Source organism: Trichomycterus rosablanca, chromosome 12, assembly GCF_030014385.1.
Source record: "Trichomycterus rosablanca isolate fTriRos1 chromosome 12, fTriRos1.hap1, whole genome shotgun sequence".
NCBI lineage: Eukaryota > Metazoa > Chordata > Actinopteri > Siluriformes > Trichomycteridae > Trichomycterus > Trichomycterus rosablanca.
Genome location: NC_085999.1, coordinates 16,033,875 through 16,055,355, shown reverse-complemented (window position 1 = coordinate 16,055,355; position 21,481 = coordinate 16,033,875). Strand labels below are relative to the sequence as shown.

At 38.5% G+C, this 21,481-nt stretch overlaps 1 protein-coding gene across 1 annotated transcript in view; it reads right to left on the bottom strand.

Annotated features, from left to right (window-relative positions):
- sema5ba (sema domain, seven thrombospondin repeats (type 1 and type 1-like), transmembrane domain (TM) and short cytoplasmic domain, (semaphorin) 5Ba) overlaps positions 1-20,860 on the bottom strand; it is a 269,710-nt gene extending 248,850 nt beyond the window's left edge. Inside the window, exon 1 of the mRNA XM_063005942.1 lies at positions 20,783-20,860. The gene's annotated coding sequence lies outside the window, so the exon portion shown is untranslated. The remainder of the gene's footprint in view (positions 1-20,782) is intronic.
- Positions 20,861-21,481: the final 621 nt, after the last annotated feature.

Here is a 21,481-nt window from a genome sequence, read left to right as displayed (position 1 = left end):
CTAAACCTTCTCATTAACCTGTCCCATAACTGGAGGGAATTGATAGTACGACTGCTTTTTGAGTTTGCAATAAACCACGAGAGCACATTTACATTAGCTGTAGTAAAAGTGACTTTACAATCCAAGTGAGATGAAGTAATTACTGTTGAACAAAATACAACTGGGCATTAAAGGGGGACATCTTCATGTTATAAAGTGGCAGTTGTAGCCTAGTGGTTAAGGTATTGGACTAGTAATTAAAAGGTTGCTGGTTCAAGCCACACCACTGCCAGGTTGCAACTGTTGGGCCCTTGAGCAAGGCCCTTAACCCTTAATTGTTTATACAATATACTCTCACAGTACTGTAATGCCTAGTTCACACTACACGATTTTTGTCCTGATTTTCGCTCGCCGACTGGTCAGCACTAGATTTGCCGGCTCGGCGATCAAGGGGAAAAACGTAGTTTGGAAGACCAGAGAAGCTCATCTGCGATTCCAGTTGGTGATAGATCGTGTAGTGTGAAACCCCCTATCGCCGATCAGTCGTGTAGTGTGGAAGCCACACCGACTTGAAAGACTCCCAATTACAAGAGATCCAGTCGTGTAGTGTGAACTGTACAGCGACCTGACGACTTGGAAAGTCTTGTAGTGTGAACTTGGCATAAGTCGCTTTGGATAAAAGCATCTGCTAAATGCTGAAAATGTAAATAATTACCTAATTAAAAATCAACTGCACCACTTCCACAATGACATATAACAATGGTCTTGAATAATATAGCTTTACATTTTCAACATTTAGCAGATGCTTTTTATCCAAAGCAACTTACAGTACATTGACAGTATACTGTCTAAGCAATTAAGGGTTGAGGGCCTTGCTCAAGGGCCCAACAGTGGCAAAGTTGGGGCTTGCATCAGCGACCTTTCAATTACTAGTCCAGCACCTTAACCACTAGACTACAACTGCCCTAACTGCTTTAATACATGTTATTATTTGTAATGGTATCACTTTTTCTTTCTTTTTTTCTACAGTGCAGTCTCTGTTTCTACATCCCTTTTAAAAAGAAATGCCAGAAAGATCAGACCACAGTGATTTCTAAAGCATATTTAAGCATGAGAAAGATGATAATTTGTTAGTTTGCTACAGAACATGTATTTATCAAGCAGATTCTGGTCATTATTGTAAAACTCAAACATGCCCGCAAATACTAGGGTCGAAGGTTCTTCAAATTTTTTTTAACTCTATTTATTAAGAATTTCAAAAACAAATCACATCACTTTTCTACATAGTCACCCTTTGATGCATTTTTCCCAGCGTCATACCAACTTTTTAATGCCATCAACAAACAATGTTTTTGGTTGAGCGCATAGCCACTGATGCACCGCTGCTTTCACATCATCATCACAAGAAAATCTTCTTCCTCTTAAAGCTTCTCTGAGCCATCCATAAAGGTAGGAATCAGATGGTGCTAAATCCAGACTATAAGCTCTCTCCCAGTCTCTCAGATACGACCAATTACTACTCCTCCCACCCTCACCGTTTCCAGTGAAAGTATAAAAGTGCGGAAACTTTTTGAAGATCCATAGCAATTAAATGTAGCCTGGTATGATTATATTAAAAACTTTAAAATGCTTCAACAAAGCAAGATTAAGGTTTGAGCTTACTTTACTACTATATTATATAAAGTCGGATCACAATGCATGCTGCCGACAATCCAACATGCTAACAACCAATCTAAACTATTGTATACTTTCTTTCTATTCCTCAATCCTAATACATTTACTCTTCATTAAAAAAACTACAGGCTTTGATTTACTTATACCAAGTTTCGATGTGAACATGCTCTTCCAGTAAACTAACTCTAGGTAAAGACTTGTCCCTGTACTTTAGGGAAATTCATAAAATTTCAAATAGTTAAATCATGCACTCTGACTACAACCTAGCCATTACACCATAACAGTTCTGGTGTGTAATAATAGATAGTCATGCTAGAAAGTGTGTCCACAAGCTCAAAGTTGTTTATTTTGAGGTTTTGGGTCAAATAAAGACACCTAGCTGCAACACTAGGCTTTCACTAAAACCTCAGGCTAGCTGATAGACCTATTAGCTATATGTTACCTAGACTAACAAAATCTTATTTTTAAAAAATTTTATTTATTATAAATAATGAATTAAATACTGATTTCATTATCCAAGATAATTAGGATATTTATATAATAATAATAAAATAATTTTAAATGATAATATTAACTTTATAAGATATTAATTTATAAATAAAATGTGTATTTTTAATAAGTTTCTATCTATTTCCTCGGCTGCTCCCGTTAGGGGTCGCCGGCGGATCGTCATCCGCATTATTGATTTGGCACAGTTTTTACACCGGATGCCCTTCCTGACACAACCCTCCCTATTTATCCGGGCTTGGGACCGGCACTACAATGCACTGGTTTATGCATCCTAGCGGCTAGGTACCTATAAGACAATGCAGTGTCTCCAGTTAGCCTGACTGCATGTTTTTGGACTGTGGGAGGAAACCGGAGCACCCGGAGGAAACCCAAGCAGACACGGGGAGAACATGCAAACTCGGCACAGAAAGGACCCGGACCGCCCCGCCTGGGGATCGAACCCAGGACCTTCTTGCCGTGAGGCGACAGTGCTACCCACTTAGCCACCGTGCCGCCCGTATTTTTAATAAATAAAGAATTGAAAAATTATTTTATGATTAATTAAGACTATAAGATTATTAAGATATTAAAAGACAATAATATTAAAAACAACTTCATCAAATTCTAAACATACCCATTGCCAACTAGACTTTTTATCTTTAACGCAGGGACTTTTAGCTGAAAATGGATTGGACAGTAAATCAGTTTAACATTAGTGCTGTTTGTGATTTGGGACACAACTCTTATGGTTCTTTATAAAAATGTGCATGTTTTCAATTTGCATATTAACATGCATTCATAAAATCTGGCATTTATATTAGGGTAGAAGTGTGAAGATTTTTCTAGACAGATTCTATTATAATCAACTAATTTAATGCTTTAAAAATGTCAGTTCTTTAGTAACAAGGTGGGTTTCTCTCTCTCTCTCATTTTTAGGGGTTGCCACAATAACCACCCAATTTTATCAGGATTTGGGACCGGCACTGAGAGCGCACTGTCAAGTGCACTTCCCAATGGCTAGGCTGTTTAGCCAATCATGTCCGTGCAGACCCTCGTCTGACCGATAGCACCACGATAGATTTGAACCCCATATCTCAACAGTAGTGGGTGAGCGTATTTTACCACTACGCCACCCAAACACCATTTATCATTAAGCTTGTTTAATGATGTTTAATAGTGCTGACCTTTGTAATGCTGTTCACCGCCCACCCTTCCATCTGCAAGTTCTAATCAGACGGCAATTTATTATGGAACTCCATGGCAACGTCGCTTAAAATTAAAACTAGGACATTGACATTTGTCTTTCTGATAGATGTAGGTACATCCCGTACAACCCAATCTTTTGCAAAGGAAAACTGTTAGGTGACAAGAGTGAGATATGAGAGATTCTAAAAGCTGCATAAAGTAAAACAGTCACTTTTCTGCCTAGAAAATTAACTAAAGCAAAATAAAATGATGTAAAATGTGTTTTATTGTGAAATACTAGCCATTAGAAAGGGAGTCTGGCATGTTCCTTTTTTGTTAGCAGAAAAGAATGAAGGAATGAAGTGTTCTTGGGTCTACAACAGTGTCAACATTTACAAAAAATGAAAACAAGCCAGCGCAGCATTGTGTTATCCAGATGCTTATGATACACTTGATTGGATCAAATCGTTAACAATTGTGTTTGTGTTTTTCCAAACAATTTCACCTTCTTTGCAATAGTATCAATATTTAAATATTAACCAAAGCACAGAGAATCATTGTTGGTTAAGCGAGACGTTTCAGAACGTATATACAGTTTTAGAAACATTAGTCCATCTATATTCTTTGGTTTAGTAAAGCTAGTTTCAGGCAGTGCACTTTGAAAGAACAGATGACGTGATGGCATGCATCTTTAGCCAATATTGTTCTGGGTTTAGTGCAAGCAGTCTTCAATAGAGAGAGGAGGGCCAGAGGAGAGACCAAAATACTCTGTTAGTTTAGTTGTTCCGTCTTGGGGGAGGGAAATTCCCATTGATGGTTCTGATAGTGAAACCCCCCAAAAGCCGGAGAATGGGGGGCCCATTCAGTGCAATAGGCAACCCTTCTCTACAATGGGAAAAGGGTGTTGAAGCTTTTGTGGAGCACGGTGGGAACATTGTCCTTATTCTGGTGATTTTATACTGTCAGGTCCAAGCCGCTTCACTATGCTTACATTGAGTCACTTCCTTTATTCATTTTCACAGGGTAGGGAGTAAGGTACAAAGTTCCCGGGATAAATCTCTCTCTGTACAACCGTAAAAAGGAAAGGTTAGGACTGTAAAAGAAATGTAAATACAAACCACTACCATTTGGAACCAATCTAAACTACTGTATACTTTGTTTCTATTCCTTGATCCTAATACATTTACTCTTCATTCAAAAACTACAGGCTTTGATTTATTTAAGTCAAGTCAAGTGACCTTTATTTCTATAGCACCTTTAAAAGACAAATAAATACCACTCAACTATGCAACATTTAACAAATCATTACATACATACAAAATAACATACATACGCACCAACATATAAATCAAATAAAACCACTAAAACAAAGATGGCTATGACAACCCAAGAAATATTAAAAACTTATTCATTAAGAGGACTCAAATGCCAAAGAAAACAAATGAGTTTTTAAATTTAACTTAAAGGCATCTATTGTGTGGGACTCCTTTATGAAAAGTGGAAGACTATTCCAGAGTTTATACCAAGTTTTGATGTGAACATGTGATTAGTTAGTTCCTCCAGTAAACTAACTATAAGTAAATACCTGTCACTGTACTTTAGGAACTTTCAAGTGATAAAAATACATTTAATTCTGTGTACAACCTAGTCATCAACCCATAACATTTTTGGTGAGTAATAATAGATAGTCATGCTAGAAAGAATTATGTATTCATTTCTGTCCCCAGGACATTATATGTATAAATAAATAAGAACATTAACTTTAAAATGCATTTTTTTACTCCAGCAAAGTGTCTGAAACTGCACATTGTTCTAACTGCTAATTTAGGATGTATAATTTAAAACATTTATAAAAAACCCTTATAACAATAGAAAAATAGTATTTTTTCATGTCCCCACTCTAACATTACATTTTATAATGAAATATAAAGAGTAAAATCATTCAGAAATCCTTTTTCCTTGCATTGTTTGGTGATTCCATTTCCCATCTATGTTTTTAAGAGTTCAAGAGAGGCTTTATTGTCATTTCAGATATACAAGTACATAACACAAAACAACGTTCCTCCAGGGCGAGGGTGCAACATAGAACAAAAGTGCAAGACAATACAATATACACTGTGCAGATCAAAAACAGTACAATAAATACAGAAGACATTTCTAATCTAAAGAGTAATTAAGGGAGACAAGACTAGACAAGACTGTACCTATTTACCATAAGAAATGTATAATAATGTGGTTAAAAACATGTTTTAGTCATGTCCCCAGGTTTTCACTCAGTCCTGTTACCCTAACAAATTCATCCCTCTGAAAAATATGGAAATAACAAAAATGTACAGTACAGTGGTACCTTGTAACTCAACATCCCTTAAACTCAAAATCTTTAAAACTCGACACCTTTCATTGAGAATTTTGTACCTTTAAACTCAACATTTACCTTAAACTCAATGTGTTCAGCTTTTTTTTTTTAATGCCATCAAAGTGTAAACGAACTAGACGAATCTGCATTTCTGTCGAATAACCATCAAATTCACTTTGAAAGCTTCCACATGTATCTGTGTTTAGCTGTATTTCCCTTCTGTTTCACTTTTAAACTTGTGTTATAGCTCGGGGTGCTGAGAAATTGTAAGAATCAGCTTTTTTTCGAGACAGTCTAAAACGCTTATCGTTAAAAAAAGCTTAACGTGAATTAATGTATTAAATGAACGACATAGAAACACTAAGCCTCTCTTAATAAGCATCTCCACGATTTAAGAAGCATAAAGAAACAATAAAGAAGGTTTTATTGTATTTTTATTGATTTATAACTTCTTTTAATTGTATTTCAGTGTTTTTATATTTTATTTGTGTTATTTTTAGTGTATAAGTGTCAAACACAACCTCAATATTTTACATAAGCCTAAAATATATGCAGTTCCACGAGACCATAGAATGCATTAACAGGTTTCCCATACATCTTTATGGGAAAAAATACTTTAAAACTCAACATCTTTAAAACCCAACACCACTCCCTGACGTTGAGTTTCAAGGTACCACTGTTTCTGTATCTACTGAAGGCCACGAAAAGACCAAAAGTAAGTTCTTTCTTTGTTCCCCCTGTATGTTTGATATTATTGTAACTCTGACTGAGAAGATTAATCTCCACGTACGTTCCTGTTACCTACATTTTTTCTTCGTTGTTATTTGTGTACTCTGTATATTTTATGATAAATCACTAGACTGTGCCCAGTAATGTTGTGCTTTTAGCATGAACTCCATGCTGCTATGTTTCATGTATTTACTAACACTATGTTAAAAACTCAGTCCTGATACTTTTAGTCCTGTTACTCATATACAACCATCTTCCACTTAGAAACCTAGTGATAATTTAAGAAAATTGCCTGAGATTGACCAACACACATTCTGAGTGGTTAAGTATGTTTGTTACTAGATTCAGTGTTGAGCAAAGTTAAAAAATGAATGAGTTACTGGTGGAATGGTCCTTGTGTTTCAACTAATAAACTGATACAAAGTAAAAACATGTGCTGTGGTCTGGCCAGTTTTAACTTATAGACATGTGCTGTCTGGTCCAAAGAGGAAAAGGACCATTTACCAAAAAACAACATTCATCATGATGTGCCGATGTGTTGCACATCTGTGAAGGCACTATTCTAAGAAGTACTTGCTTGTACAACAAATCACTGCCAAGCCACATTCTGCATGTATTACACCACGTTTTCACAGTAAAACTGTGTATGTGCTATTTTAATAGAATACAGGTCAAACAAACTAGCAAATTATTTTTTGTTTTGCTGGTTTTATGTCCCAAACTTTTGAAATTGAGGTTGTATAGGACAGACCACTAAATCCGAACATCTTGTCTCGCTTGATTGGTACATATTCATGACAACAATGTGTGACAATAATTATTTTCAGTTTCCCTTTTTTTTCTCTGTTTGTCTTAGAAGCAAGCTGGCGAAAGCACAAGGAAATGATGCATCTCCAGACAAAGGGAGCTGCTTCAATCACAGTAATAAGAATTATTAAGGCAACAAAAAGCAAGCAGTTCAGTCATATCATAGATCACATTTCACAGCTGGAGGAGTGTGTAGTCATCTGTCTGAGCTACACATTGTCACACACTCATAAACAATACCCAGCCCTGGCTCACCAAAGCTAAATGCACCCAGACAATAATTTGATCTCTTCCTATCTTGTTATTTTAAGCGTACAGCTATATTTCTTCTTTAAAAAAAATCAAAGCCCTCAACTGTTTGGCAAACATTCAATTCCTCCCACCCTGCCATTCCATTCCCAGGAAGGAAACAAAGCCAAACAAAAGACAGTGTGGGGTTCAATTTTCTTGAAAATAGCCAACAGCTAAGCTATTCTATCTTTTCTTGTCTTAATGGAGAAGGAAATAATAAAGGGGATTTATCAAACTACAATTCAATACAAACAGGAGGAGTACTCTGCAGCTCCAGAGCGCCAATTTTTAACACATGACAAGGACTATTCTCCTTGACTTTGTCAAATCATGATTTCTAGGTCTGATAATGCACTGGGTGAAAAAGCCATGATTTGCTATAAGCATCTTTGATGGAGCATGGCGGTGCTTAAATTGGGCCACTTCCATCGTTTTCAAGACAACTGTTAATAGATTTAGAAATGACTAATTAAAAAGACAAGAGAGATTAAGTGAAAACAAATTATAGATGGCATAGCATCTATATGTACAGTCTGGATGAATGGAGCATTAATGGTACCATAGACCTGCCTTTCTAAATGCATTTTTTCAGGCCTGTTCAATAAACACACTAACCGTCCCCTAATTAATTGCTTATCCATCTACAGCCATTAAAACCACAAGGATCAAAAACTATGCAAAATGTAGAGTAGCCAAAAGGGATTTTCAGCATTTTCAGTTCTTGTCTTTTATTTAGCACCACCACACCAGGTTGATCTGAAACAAAGATCCATCTAAGACTGAATGAAAGAAAACCGAATGTGCTGTAGTGAAAACATTTACATTTACATGTTCGGCATTTAGCAGATGCTTTTCATCCAAAGCAACTTACAGTACATTGACAGTATACTGTCTAAGCAATTAAGGGGTTAAGTGCCTTGCTCAAGGGCCCAGCAGTGACAACGCTTGAACCATGAACCTTTTGATTACTAGCCCAGTACCTTAACCACTAGGCTACAACTGCCCTGTAAATGTAAATGAAAACAGCCTAGACGAGAACCTAGAAGAATACATCACAAAATAAAGACAAGAGTTTAAGGCTGTGATAAAAAAAAAACATGTTTCTTTTCTGAATGCTGTAAGCACTAAAGAATAACTAGAAAAACTAGAACAAGGTATTTGTAGTTGCTAGAGGGTGTCGACAAACTGATGTTTGAACTGTAATTCAAACATAAAGGGGCAAAGCATGCTTGCAAATAGCAAGCTGGGTTACAACACGGGTATAGGTGGATATTCAAAAATACAGAAACAAAAGCACACAAAGAATTTGATCCCCAATGATACCATAGCCATCTGTGACTGGGAGTCAAAAAAGGGCTAGTCCTTAGAGGCCAGTTTAATGGCCAATTAACAGAAAAGTCAGAACTCTTCACAATCAAATTTTTTAATAGGTGTTCAAATAACATCAAGAACCACATTAAGAGCAACATGAAAAGTAAAAGGCTACTCAGTTGACTTTCATTGCAGACGTAACCTACCACACTCTTGACATCCTTGTCTCTAACTTAAAAATATTTCCATTTGGGTGATAAGTCTAGAATTGGCAATGACTAAACTAAGAAAGTCAACTGTGGTTTGGGAGGGTGGCGCCTTGTCCAGCGTATTCCTGCCTTACATTTACACTTGCAGCATTTAGCAGACGCTTTTATCCAAGGCTTGATTGCAATTGAGGGTTAAGGGCCTTGCTCAGGGGCTCAACAGTGGCAACTTGGCAGTGGTGGGGCTTGTACCGGCAACCTTCTGAGTTCTAGTCCAGTGGTCCCCAACCACAGGGCCACAGAGGTGATTTATTACCGGGCCGCACAGAAACAGTAAATAATAAGAGATCGCTACAAAAGCAATAAAAACACTGCTTCCATTTCCAACATCCTATTTGTAGAGCGATATTTTCTGCAGTGACGGCAACCAAAACAAAGTTATAAAGTAGACTGGACATAAGAAACACACTTCAGGTGTTATTGTCTCCTATCACCAGGGTTCCTACTGATTTTCCATCATTGGTGTTTGTTTGTTTATTAGGATTTTAACGTCATGTTTTACACTTTGGTTACATTCACGACAGGAACGGTAGTTACTCATTACACAAGGTTCATCAGTTCACAAGGTTATATTGAACACAGTCATGGACAATTTAGTATCTCCAGTTCACCTCACTTGTATGTCTTTGGACTGTGGGAGGAAACAGGAGCACCCGGAGGAAACCCACGCAGACACGGGGAGAACACACAGAAAGGACCCGGACTGCTCCACCTGGGGATCAATCCCAGGACCTTCTTGATGATGCGACTTAGCCACCGTGCCGGCCCATCATTGGTGAGTAAGTAGTATTGTTAAGCACTGTGTTTTTTATGCTCATCATATAACTTTATTTTAAATCCTCCCGCCAGTCCATGAAATTATATCTTATATGAAACTGGTCCATGGTGCAAAAAATGTTGGGGACCACTGATCTAGTCCAGTATCTTAACCACTGAGCTAACGCTGCCTTGCGCCCAGTGTTTCCCAGTGAAACTAGACCTGCCCTGACCCTGACCAGGATAAAGCGGTTGATGGAAATGAAATGATTACTCATTTGCAAAGCACAATATTTTCTTTATGGCTAAAGCAACTTTTTTAACTAATCAGGGTTGCAGTAGATACAAAGCATATCCTGTGAACACTGGGCACTAGCTAGGTACACACCCAGGACAAGACACAAGGCATTACACCCTCATCTTTTTACACATAGCAGCAAGTCAGAGTAGGTTATTTAGATTGGCATAGAAAAAAACCCACACAGACAAAGAATAGAGACAACAGTAGGGCTCAAACCTTTGTGTGCACCACAGTGCTTCCCGTGTGTAACACATTTGACTTTTCTTGCCTGTCTGGCTGCATGTTTGGCCCTCTTAAAGTTGTCAGACTTAAGTAGAGGGTTCAAGTCACCGAGAACTCATGTGCGCTGTCAGCGAGCTCAAGTTCCTCACCATTAAACTTTTATATCCATTGTGCCCGCAGACTGATGTCTGAACATCAGAAATAATTCATTTGGTACATTTTAAATATGCACTATTAAAACTTTGATGAGGGTCATTGAGTCTTGACATTTTAAGATGGTATTAATAAGGAGAATTTATTTATGGTGTCATCGGGGGGGACAGCACCGTAATTCAGACAAGCTTTCTGTCTTTGTTCGCATGAATTCAACAGGACTGTCACAGGTGTCCGAAAAAAGCGGTGGGCTGCTTCATGTTCGTGTTCAGAGAATCTTCAAACAGTGGGCTGATGCATTTTAAACCGAGATGAGCCCTCATAAGATCAATACGGATGAAAAGCTGCTTTACATCAGAAAGAGAGGCCTCGGGAAGCAAGGAAACAACCTTAATCAACTGGCACGAACATAGGGGTTATAAGAACAAACACTTTTGCCGTGCACATTTATTTAGAGTCTGTACATAAAGGCTTTAGTGACGGCTGCAGTTTAGGCTGCAGACGAATTAACTCATTGTTACGAGATGTTAATAGGCCAGCTAACACACAAAAACGCACAAAAGATCCAGATGCAGATGACTATATATAGTATTATGCAAATGCTTGGACACCATTGTCAATTTTTTTCTTTTTTTATACTTGTATGGAATTTTTTGTACACAGGGTGGCACTGTGGGTAGCACTGTTGCCTCACAGCAAGAAGGTCCTGGGTTCGATCCCCAGGTGGAGCGGTCCAGGTCCTTTCTTTGTGGCGTGTGCATGTTTTTCCCATGTCTGCGTGGGTTTCCTCCGGGAGCTCGGGTTTCCTCCCAAGACATGCAAGTGAGGTGTATTGAAGATACAAAATTGTCCATGACTGTGTTTGACATTAAACTTGTGAACTGATGAATCTTGTGTAATCAGTAACTACCGTTCCTGTCATAAATGTAACCAAAGAGTAAAACATGACGTCAAAATCCTAATAAATACCGCTGTAAAATACGGTTGCACTCCAAAGCTGACATCTCAGAAGACATCAGCGAGTTCGAATTTTAGCTCTGCTACTGGCAGACCGGGTGCCTATACGGAAAAGGATTGGCTCATCTGCGGGTGGGAATGCTGACAGGGATTCTTCATGACTGCTGCAATTACAACATCACAGCTCTCTTCGGTCAGCAGCAGTAGAAGAAGCTAAATGCAATCGGGTAATTGGATACGACTACGATTGGGGGGAAAAACTTCTAAATTGTAATGTTTGACATATGTGGAAAACTTACTATCATTTTTACGAGATTAGTAGGGCGGCACGGTGGCTCAGTGGGTAGCACTGTCACCTAACAGCAAGAAGGTCCTGGGTTCGATCCCCAGGTGGGGCGGTCCGGGTCCTTTCTGTGTGGAGTTTGCATGTTCTCCCCGTGTCTGCGTGGGTTTCCTCCGGGTGCTCCGGTTTCCTCCCACAGTCCAAAGACATGTGAGTGAGGTAAATTGGAGATACAAAATTGTCCAGGACTGTGTTTGACATTGAACTTGTGAACTAATAAACCTCGTGTGATGAGTAACTACCGTTCCTGTCATGAATGTAACCAAAGTGTAAAACATGACGTTAAAATCCTAATAAACAAACAAACAAACAAGATTAGTAATACTGATTTTTGTCGTCCATGTATGAGTATTAATTCTGTACTTTCATGAACTGCTTTATCTTTGTCAGGCTCACGATGGGTCCAGTCGTCCAACTGAGGATGGGTTTCTTCTGGCTTGCACATCTAGGTTCTAGACTTAGGACTTACAGCTGTTTTCGGTCAGCATGGAGGTCATAAAAAAATGATCGTCAGTTTACATTACATTTTCAGCATTTATCAGACGCTTTTATCCAAAGTGACTCACAGTATTGTGACAGTATATTGTCAAAGCAAATGAGGGTTAAGGGCCTTGATCAGAGGGTTTGAACCAGCAACCTTTTGATTACAAGTCCAGTACCTTAACCACTAGGGCTACAGCTGCCCCAAATTTGATTTGTGTAGTGCTTGTATCTTTATATTATGAATAAATCCTAACTTTACCATCGTTTTCTTTAGTAAGTGAATATTTCCTGTGCTAAATATGCAACGTCAGTGCTGACACTACTGTACCACACTATTCAATAAGCCACTCAGCGAGCGAGACCATGTGAATATTAATAGAAACATGTGAAGTGCAGAATAGCACTCAGGTTATAAATAGCTTCTCAAGTCCTGTTGAAGTGATTATCAACAACACTTCAGCAGATTTCTCCCTCATTTGAACTCAAATGAAAGACAGTTATGTTTCAGGTTAAGACATGAGATTGAATGACTATTATTTTAGAATATCAATCAAAATCCCAGCTCTTAATTACACAGACATACAGGTAACATTCAGATTCTAGACCAAAACATTTCTGATCATGCAATGAGGTATTACCACATTTTTGTAACCTATGTTTTACATTATGTTCCACTCCTTAAGTTCTTTAACAATGCATTTAACTTGCATCATTATGAAACCCACTCAACAGCGCCTCCTGCTGTACAATATTTACTCCTTGTGAACTGGAGCATCATTGGAACAAGTTAGATAGTTCACATCAAGCAGTTTGTTTGTGCTTATGTTATAAAAACAGATCTACAAAATCATTTAAGTGTACAAAATGGGACCAAAACGACAAATGCAATCAATACAACAACAACAGACTGGTTAGAAGATCCTTGAATGATTAAATGGTTAAACAACAAATCAGAGTAATTATTTACTAAGTTCATAGTTCTTACAGTAAAGCAGTTTTACAAAAAATGTAAGAAATTATAGGCAATAAATGGATACCTAAGTTACCTATTTAAACCTTAAAAGTCTCTATTTTTTATATTAGTCCATGCTTTCTTTAATACAAACTTGTTAAATGTAAATAAAATTAAAGCGGGCGGCACGGTGGCTCGGTGGGTAGCACTGTCGCCTCACAGCAAGAAGGCCCTGGGTTCGATCCCCAGGCGGGGTGGTCCGGGTCCTTTCTGTGCAGAGTTTGCACGTTCTCCCTGTGTCTGCGTGGGTTTCCTCCGGGAGCAGTCCAAGAACATGCAGTCAGGTTAGTTGGAGACACTGAACTGCCCTATGTGTGTATGTGTGTCTGCCCTGCGATGGACTGGCACCCCGTCCAGGGTGTTACTTATGCCCATTGAAAAGCTGGGATAGGCTCCAGCGCCCTCCCGCGACCCTAATTGGATAAGCGATTAAGAAAGTAAGTGAGTGAATGAATAAAATTAAAGCAACGTTAAATAAAACTATATAAAAACATTATACTTTTATTAAAACCTTATTTCAGCATTCATTGAATCAGCTGACTATATTACCACAATGGGGGTGGCATCGTGGCTCAGTAGCACTGTCGCACCTGATCCCCAGGTGGGGCGGTCCGAGTCCTTTATGTGTGGAGTTTGCATGTTCTCCCCGTGTCTTGTGTGGGTTTCCTCCGGAAGCTCCGGTTTCCCCCAACAGTCCAAATACATGCAAGTGAGGTGAATTGGAGATACGAAATTGTTCATGACTGTGTTTGACATTAAAACTTGTGAACTGATGATTGAATCTTGTGTTACGAGTAAGTACCAAGGTGTGTAAAACCTGTCAACCTTAAATGACGTTAAAATACTAATAAATAAATATTACCACTATGTAAGCCATTTTACTGACTGAACAGTGAATCAAAGTCAAATAAATAAAAATTCCAAACATTTTCAGTTTGCCAAACCTGAGTAATTTAACTTAACTCACATGAGCAAAACTTCTAGTTTAACTAAAAGAACTGGTGGGGTAAGTCTTTACACCATACACACACAAGGAACGTGTGAACAAACAGGCTGCTCCAGCAGTTAAGAGCACAGACTTTAATAGATGTGTTTACAAACTCATTTAGTAAAGCCCTGAGGCAAAAAAATCACATTACACAATGTTACTCTACAGAGTAGATCATACAGCGATCTAATATAATGTTAAGGGTTTTATGGGTGGTAGATATCGTTTATAAGTTTGGGGGAGGGATGGTATTGGGGAACTTGTGACATTAAGGTAAATGCAACACACAGCACATGCACTAAGCTTACTCAAAAAAGTCCAAGTCTATTTCTTGGAATGTATAATCATTAAACATGGTAGATTTTTTGTAGCAGTCCATAATTAAATTGCTACTTCATTTCTTGTCTAATTAACAGCCTTAACAGCCTTAACATTTAACTCAATTATTAAAGTTAAATGTTGGTCATGCGATACGTTAATAAGGTAATGATGCTACATTAGGAGAGCTGCCCACAGTCTATCTCAGGGCTGTCGGGTCTTTTTACCAGGGGCTGCAGGTTCTAACTTCAATCAAGCAGATGCACTACTTACTACATCTGTTTAATCAATTGGTCTCAGTTATCCATCAACTCCTGAACTCTGCTTGGCTGAAATAGGCTTTTTTCTTTCATGAAGACCTTGATTTATTGCTACCGATCATTATAAATACAAGCCTATACACTAAGAAACAAATGCCAAACAATCACTTGGTTGTGTCTTCAAGGGGAATGCATTATGTAACTTGTATTAACTGATTTTATTGTTCCCTTAAACTTTTAATGCAGTTAACGTACGCTTCTGTAACTTTAAGGGGATATTTCGCTTCTATTGTTTATACCTTAGGCTTAGGGAACCTGATCAGAACCGTATGTCTGGTTTTTTTTCCTAGACAGTATACAAAATGTAGACATGGGAGTAAAAATTACAAAGCAGGTGCCAAAAAGTGCTGCAGTGAGAGGCTTTAAAAAAGTCTGGCTCATGTCAGCAGTCCATAACGCTGGTCTGGCATATATTTCCTTTTAAAAATAGTCTAACACGAGCTGATTTTCCATGTACAGACATTTTATTCTGATAACATCGGGTATGTTCTGTTCTATCTGCCTTTCTGAGGCTGCTTAGTATGTGGCTACTCATTGCACATTTAACAGTATATGCATACAGATGTTCTTTGTGTCTCAAATGCATCGGTCTGGTTTAAATGGGTTTAAATGACAAAGAGGCTCTTTAAAGTTATGTAAATGCATGTAAAAATCCACCTCCCTTAAGAATACTTTTGTAACGGGGCTGGACGCACCTCATTACTGAAGCGCAAGGCGAATCCACACACCTGCACGAATGGAAATAGATCCAAGAACAATACTGTGGCTAAAAAGCCCCTGGACAGTCACAAATAAAAAGTTTGATCTTTAAATCAATAACAGCAAAGTAACAAATAAATGAGACAAAAACATTCACAGCCCACAATGGAGAAAGTGGATAGAACAGGGATAGTGCAGAACTCAAAATTGGTTGTCACAATATAACAGGCTGCTCCGGCCATCTGTGACACCTTAGTTCTCAGAAAAAAGGAAAGACAGTGAACCTTTAGAACCTGCCGGTTCCAGCAATGCACAAGCAGCACCTCAACCCCACCAACTAGCACACCCCTCACATAACGTGGGTTTATGAGTGGTGTCCGCTTCAAGAAAAGACACGTCACACCGGGCAATCAGCTCTCCCAGGGCAGTTCCATCATAAGGCCCAAATCCCTGCGACTTTAGGGTGAGTTTACAGAGATGCCAGCGGAAGACCGGACAGGGTCGAGACACCCAGCATCAGAGAAATGCAAGTGTGCCAACAAAGGAACTAACAAGTATATATATATATATATATATATATATATATATATACAGGGGTTGGACAATGAAACTGAAACACCTGGTTTTAGACCACAATAATTTATTAGTATGGTGTAGGGCCTCCTTTTGCGGCCAATACAGCGTCAATTCATCTTGGAAATGACATACAGGGGTTGGACAAAATAACTGAAACACCTGCACAGTGGTCAGAGGGATTTTAAGCCATTCTTCTTGCAGGATAGTGGCCAGGTCACTACGTGATGCTGGTAGAGGAAAACGTTTCCTGACTCGCTTCTCCAAAACACCCCAAAGTGGCTCAATAATATTTAGATCTGGTGACTGCAGGCCATGGGAGATGTTCAACTTCACTTTCATGTTCATCAAACCAATCTTTCACCAGTCTTGCTGTGTGTATTGGTGCATTGTCATCCTGATACATGGCACCGCCTTCAGGATACAATGTTTGAACCATTGGATGCACATGGTCCTCCAGAATGGTTCGGTAGTCCTTGGCAGTGACGCGCCCATCTAGCACAAGTATTGGGCCAAGGGAATGCCATGATATGGCAGCCCAAACCATCACTGATCCACCCCCATGCTTCACTCTGGGCATGCAACAGTCTGGGTGGTACGCTTCTTTGGGGCTTCTCCACACCGTAACTCTCCCGGATGTGGGGAAAACAGTAAAGGTGGACTCATCAGAGAACAATACATGTTTCACATTGTCCACAGCCCAAGATTTGCGCTCCTTGCACCATTGAAACGACGTTTGGCATTGGCACGAGTGACCAAAGGTTTGGCTATAGCAGCCCGGCCGTGTATATTGACCCTGTGGAGCTCCCGACGGACAGTTCTGGTGGACAGGAGAGTTGAGGTGCACATTTAATTCTGCCGTGATTTGGGCAGCCGTGGTTTTATGTTTTTTGGATACAATCCGGGTTAGCACCCGAACATCCCTTTCAGACAGCTTCCTCTTGCGTCCACAGTTAATCCTGTTGGATGTGGTTTGTCCTTCTTGGTGGTATGCTGACATTACCCTGGATACCGTGGCTCTTGATACATCACAAAGACTTGCTGTCTTGGTCACAGATGCGCCAGCAAGACGTGCACCAACAATTTGTCCTCTTTTGAACTCTGGTATGTCACCCATAATGTTGTGTGCATTGCAATATTTTGAGCAAAACTGTGCTCTTACCCTGCTAATTGAACCTTCACACTCTGCTCTTACTGGTGCAATGTGCAATTAATGAAGATTGGCCACCAGACTGGTCCAATTTAGCCATGAAACCTCCCACACTAAAATGACAGGTGTTTCAGTTTCATTGTCCAACCCCTGTATATATATATATATATATATATATATATATATATATATATATATATATATATATATATAGACAAAGCTCCAACTAAAGCAAATTAACGCTTAGAATAGAATAGAATGCCTTTATTTGTCAAAAATTTGTCAAACTTGTTTGGAAGCTGGGGTCAGCCATTGTACAGCGTCCCTGGAGCAGAGAGGTTAATAGCCTTGCTCAAGGGCCCAACAGTGGCTGCATGGCAGAGCTGGGATTCAAACTCTCAACATTTCAGTTGATAGCCCAAAGCTCTACCCACTAAGCTACCGCTGTAGTGGTAGTGGTGGCTTACAAGATGCAGGTGACTGTCAATCAAGAAAGACTGAAACATCAATCATCTGCACCTCCGTTCCCCTCTTTGCCGTCCAAAAATCAACGTAAAAACAACATGACAACGTGAGTCAGCTGCCAAAGTACATTCAGTAGCTGCCGTGTTACAACCACTAAAAACGCACATGGTTGCTGAACGTTTACATATAAATTGATGTTCAATTCCTTTATACAGACACTTGGGTTTTGTTTACCCACTTCAAAATCAAGGTTTATTTGTCACATACATAGTCATACACAGTACAACTGGCAGTGAAATGCTGGCAGTGAAATGCACTTAGTATTCACTTCAAATTATATGTGATTGTTCTGAGGTATGAACTTATCACCTAAAGTGAAAATCTAAAAAAACAAGCCTTCTGCAACTAGCTCCTTTGAATTTAAGAAGCAAAAAGCTATTGGCACAATAAGAGGAGCTTATACACATACACACACACACACACACACACACACACACACAGAGCTTGATGAATAAGATGTTTATGTGAGTTATTCCACAGCTGCTGTAATCCACCTGCTTTGACAAGACGTTAACACAGTTAACAGAGTTCATGTAGCACACTAAACAAATATTTGGTTTGTCACTTTGAAGCAACTAATAAGCGTTCGAGAAAAACCTTGTTCTTTAAGGAGTGCACTAGTAGCCTAGCAAAGTGAGACCAAAAATAAAATCACATACTACTATTATACCAGAAGGCAATTTACTATGGAAACCAAATAGCCAACAGAACAGTGCACATACTGGCCAGCTGAGTATAAATCTAGGCAGCTCATTTGAGAAAGAAAATAATTTATGAGTCACTGAAATAAGGTAGCAAGCACACAGTTTGTTCTGAATGGAACTCCAATAAATCAATCCTTATTGATTCTCAACAATGAATTATTTACAGTTTTAGTGAGCCATTTGGAGGAGACCTTGTATGATGCTCTGTTAAGTTATTTGAAACAAAGTGAAAATCCACATGCTTTGACAAAGCATAAAGGAAAGATCTGGCTTTCAGACAGTCCTTTAGTAAGTCTGTTTGGTGGAATCTTTAAGGTTAAATACTAAATTCAATTCAAAGGAAAAAAAACAGATATAGAATTAGATTTAAATTGTGGAAAGTCAGCATTAAAGCTGAGATCTTTGGTCATTGATTTAAGATTAAAAAGCAGTAACAAATTCTCAAAAAGAAATATCTTTAATCAGGTTACTAAAAATGAAAAGTTTCTGTCTTAAACGACTGGTGAAACCGTTTCTTTCTAAGGATGTATCAGTAACCACAGATGCCACAAAAATAACAGTCTGTTATTATACCAGAGAACTGTATCGACTGCACAAACCTGGCTATAAATGTATTAATACTGTATATCCAGGTTAAAAACAACATGCTTACCGGGCATGATGGATTAAATTTAGGAAGCGGAACAGGTAGAAATACAGCTGCTTTAACAACAAAGACACATGAATATCCACCTGCTTTGACAAAAGGTTGACAAAGGATTCCAGCTTTGCATTATACGGTGCGAATGAAGCCAGCAAAGAACCTTTATATCTATTATTTAGTACTTTAAACCATCCTAATAATCTGCTGGGTAACTGAATTTAAATCTAGAATTACTGGTCATTTAAATAAAATGATTTAATGAAAGAAATGCAGTTTATTGGGGAATTCTTGATATATACTGTAGTTCAGAGGTCTGTCTGTTTAAATTTTTGCTCCTAATTAAAAACCTAGAATTGCTTTAATAAGGGGATAAGTTGTACAATGATACACTTTTATATATAATTTAGTGGTCTCTCTGTCTTAAATGTTTAACCATCCGAAGAACAGTATTAAGTGCGTATTAATAAAACAATGGTGCATCTTGTTTTCCTTCTGATGGCTCTTAAATCAGAATCAAGTTACCTAGAATAGTTAAAACCCTTGTTTATAAGTGTAGGGCCTGGAAAGAAATAAAAGGCTATACTGGGCAGTGATAGCTCAGTGGTTAAGGTACTGGACTAGTAAACAGAAGGTTGCCGGTTCAAGCCCCGCCACCACCAAGTTGCCACTGTTGGGTCCCTGAGCAAGGCCCTTAACCCATTTAGCTCATTGTGTAAGTCACTTTGGATAAAAGCGTCTGCTAAATGCTGAAAATGTAAATGTAAATATTACGAGACCAGCAGTCTGGACGGTAAAAAACGACGACGTAAAGATACAGTAGCCATAAATGTGGTGACTGTCCAGCACATTTTCTCAATGGTTGCTGATGGAAATTTTTTAATAAGTAAGGAAAAATGTTTACACTTTAATTCGGAGACATTTGTACCTACAGGTGTGTTTATAATAGAAGACAAAGCGAATAAAGCAGCAGGTTTTGGGAAGGTGAGCAGTGAATTTCATAACACTAAACTCCTCTGATCTCAGGACGGAACGTGAGTGGCAAGTCAATCTGTACCGGGATGAAAGAAACGCTGTCTGCACTAGCTTCTCCATTCTATCTATGTAAAAGAATATAACAACTATATAAAATTAGCTGAACTGAATTAACTGAACAAAGACCCAATAAATTTAGGAGGAATGAAAGTGTGTTTTGGAGGGTGATGTTTATTATAAACAGTGCAACACAAACAAACCATGTGGAGAAACGTCCGTTCATGTCTGCACCTCTCAATTCAAATCCCTCCAAGAATTATGTCTATAATGCTCTGACCATTATTTCTTTTTAAGCTTTGTTTTAAGCAAATTAATACATATACAGCAATGCTTAAAACGCACACTTTCTACTTTTAATAACCCGTGTTTACAGAAGGATATGAATCACTCTGGCGCACTGTTGCGTATTAAACCCAGAATAAGTTAAATCATAAACCTAATCTTATCTACCACAAAGTTGCTCTTCTGATAGTCCCAAGACACTCTAGATGTTCTAAATAAACAAACCATTTTTACCTTTAGAAGTTCTTCAATAGTGAAACAGTAAAATCTCAAGATAAACAGCGCAGTCCGTGCTTTGTATAAGCGATGAACAGTATCCCTGCACTGTGTGCGCTAATCTCCTCCACATACCTGCAGCTGCTCTACTGCACTGTGTGGGTTCACAGGCTGGAGCTACTATAAGAACAGTTCAAATTTAAATCCGAAGGGGGGCAACAAACTACGGCGCAACGGTAAAAGCTGGTACTTCTGATCAAAGCCCCAATACAAAATACACTGGCATGTTAAAACAACATAAGAAACATTCTGAACGACAATATGATGCAGAATTTGTAGGTTTATGACTTTACTCTAGGTTCGGTAAGATTATAGCCCCCACGCGAGCCAGATGGTCTGCTCCAATGAAAAAAGACGTCTATGAGTTACCATGGTAATTGATTAACTGTTTGGGGTGTGATTGAGTTTTTGTCTTTAAATTCAATTTAAGATTTTCTTTTCAAACAAACTTCTCATTTTTAAAAGGATTTTATTACATTCTAATGAATAAACTACTAAAAGTCTAAACTGTCCATAACTGCTAGTGTTCACTAGATATCTTTCCTTTTTCCACTATTTTATAAGCTTTTCATACAAACAGGGTCATAAATTGTCTTGCGGTGTGACACTAAAATCAAAAGAATATGTAATAATATTTAGCGTAATAAATATTTCTCT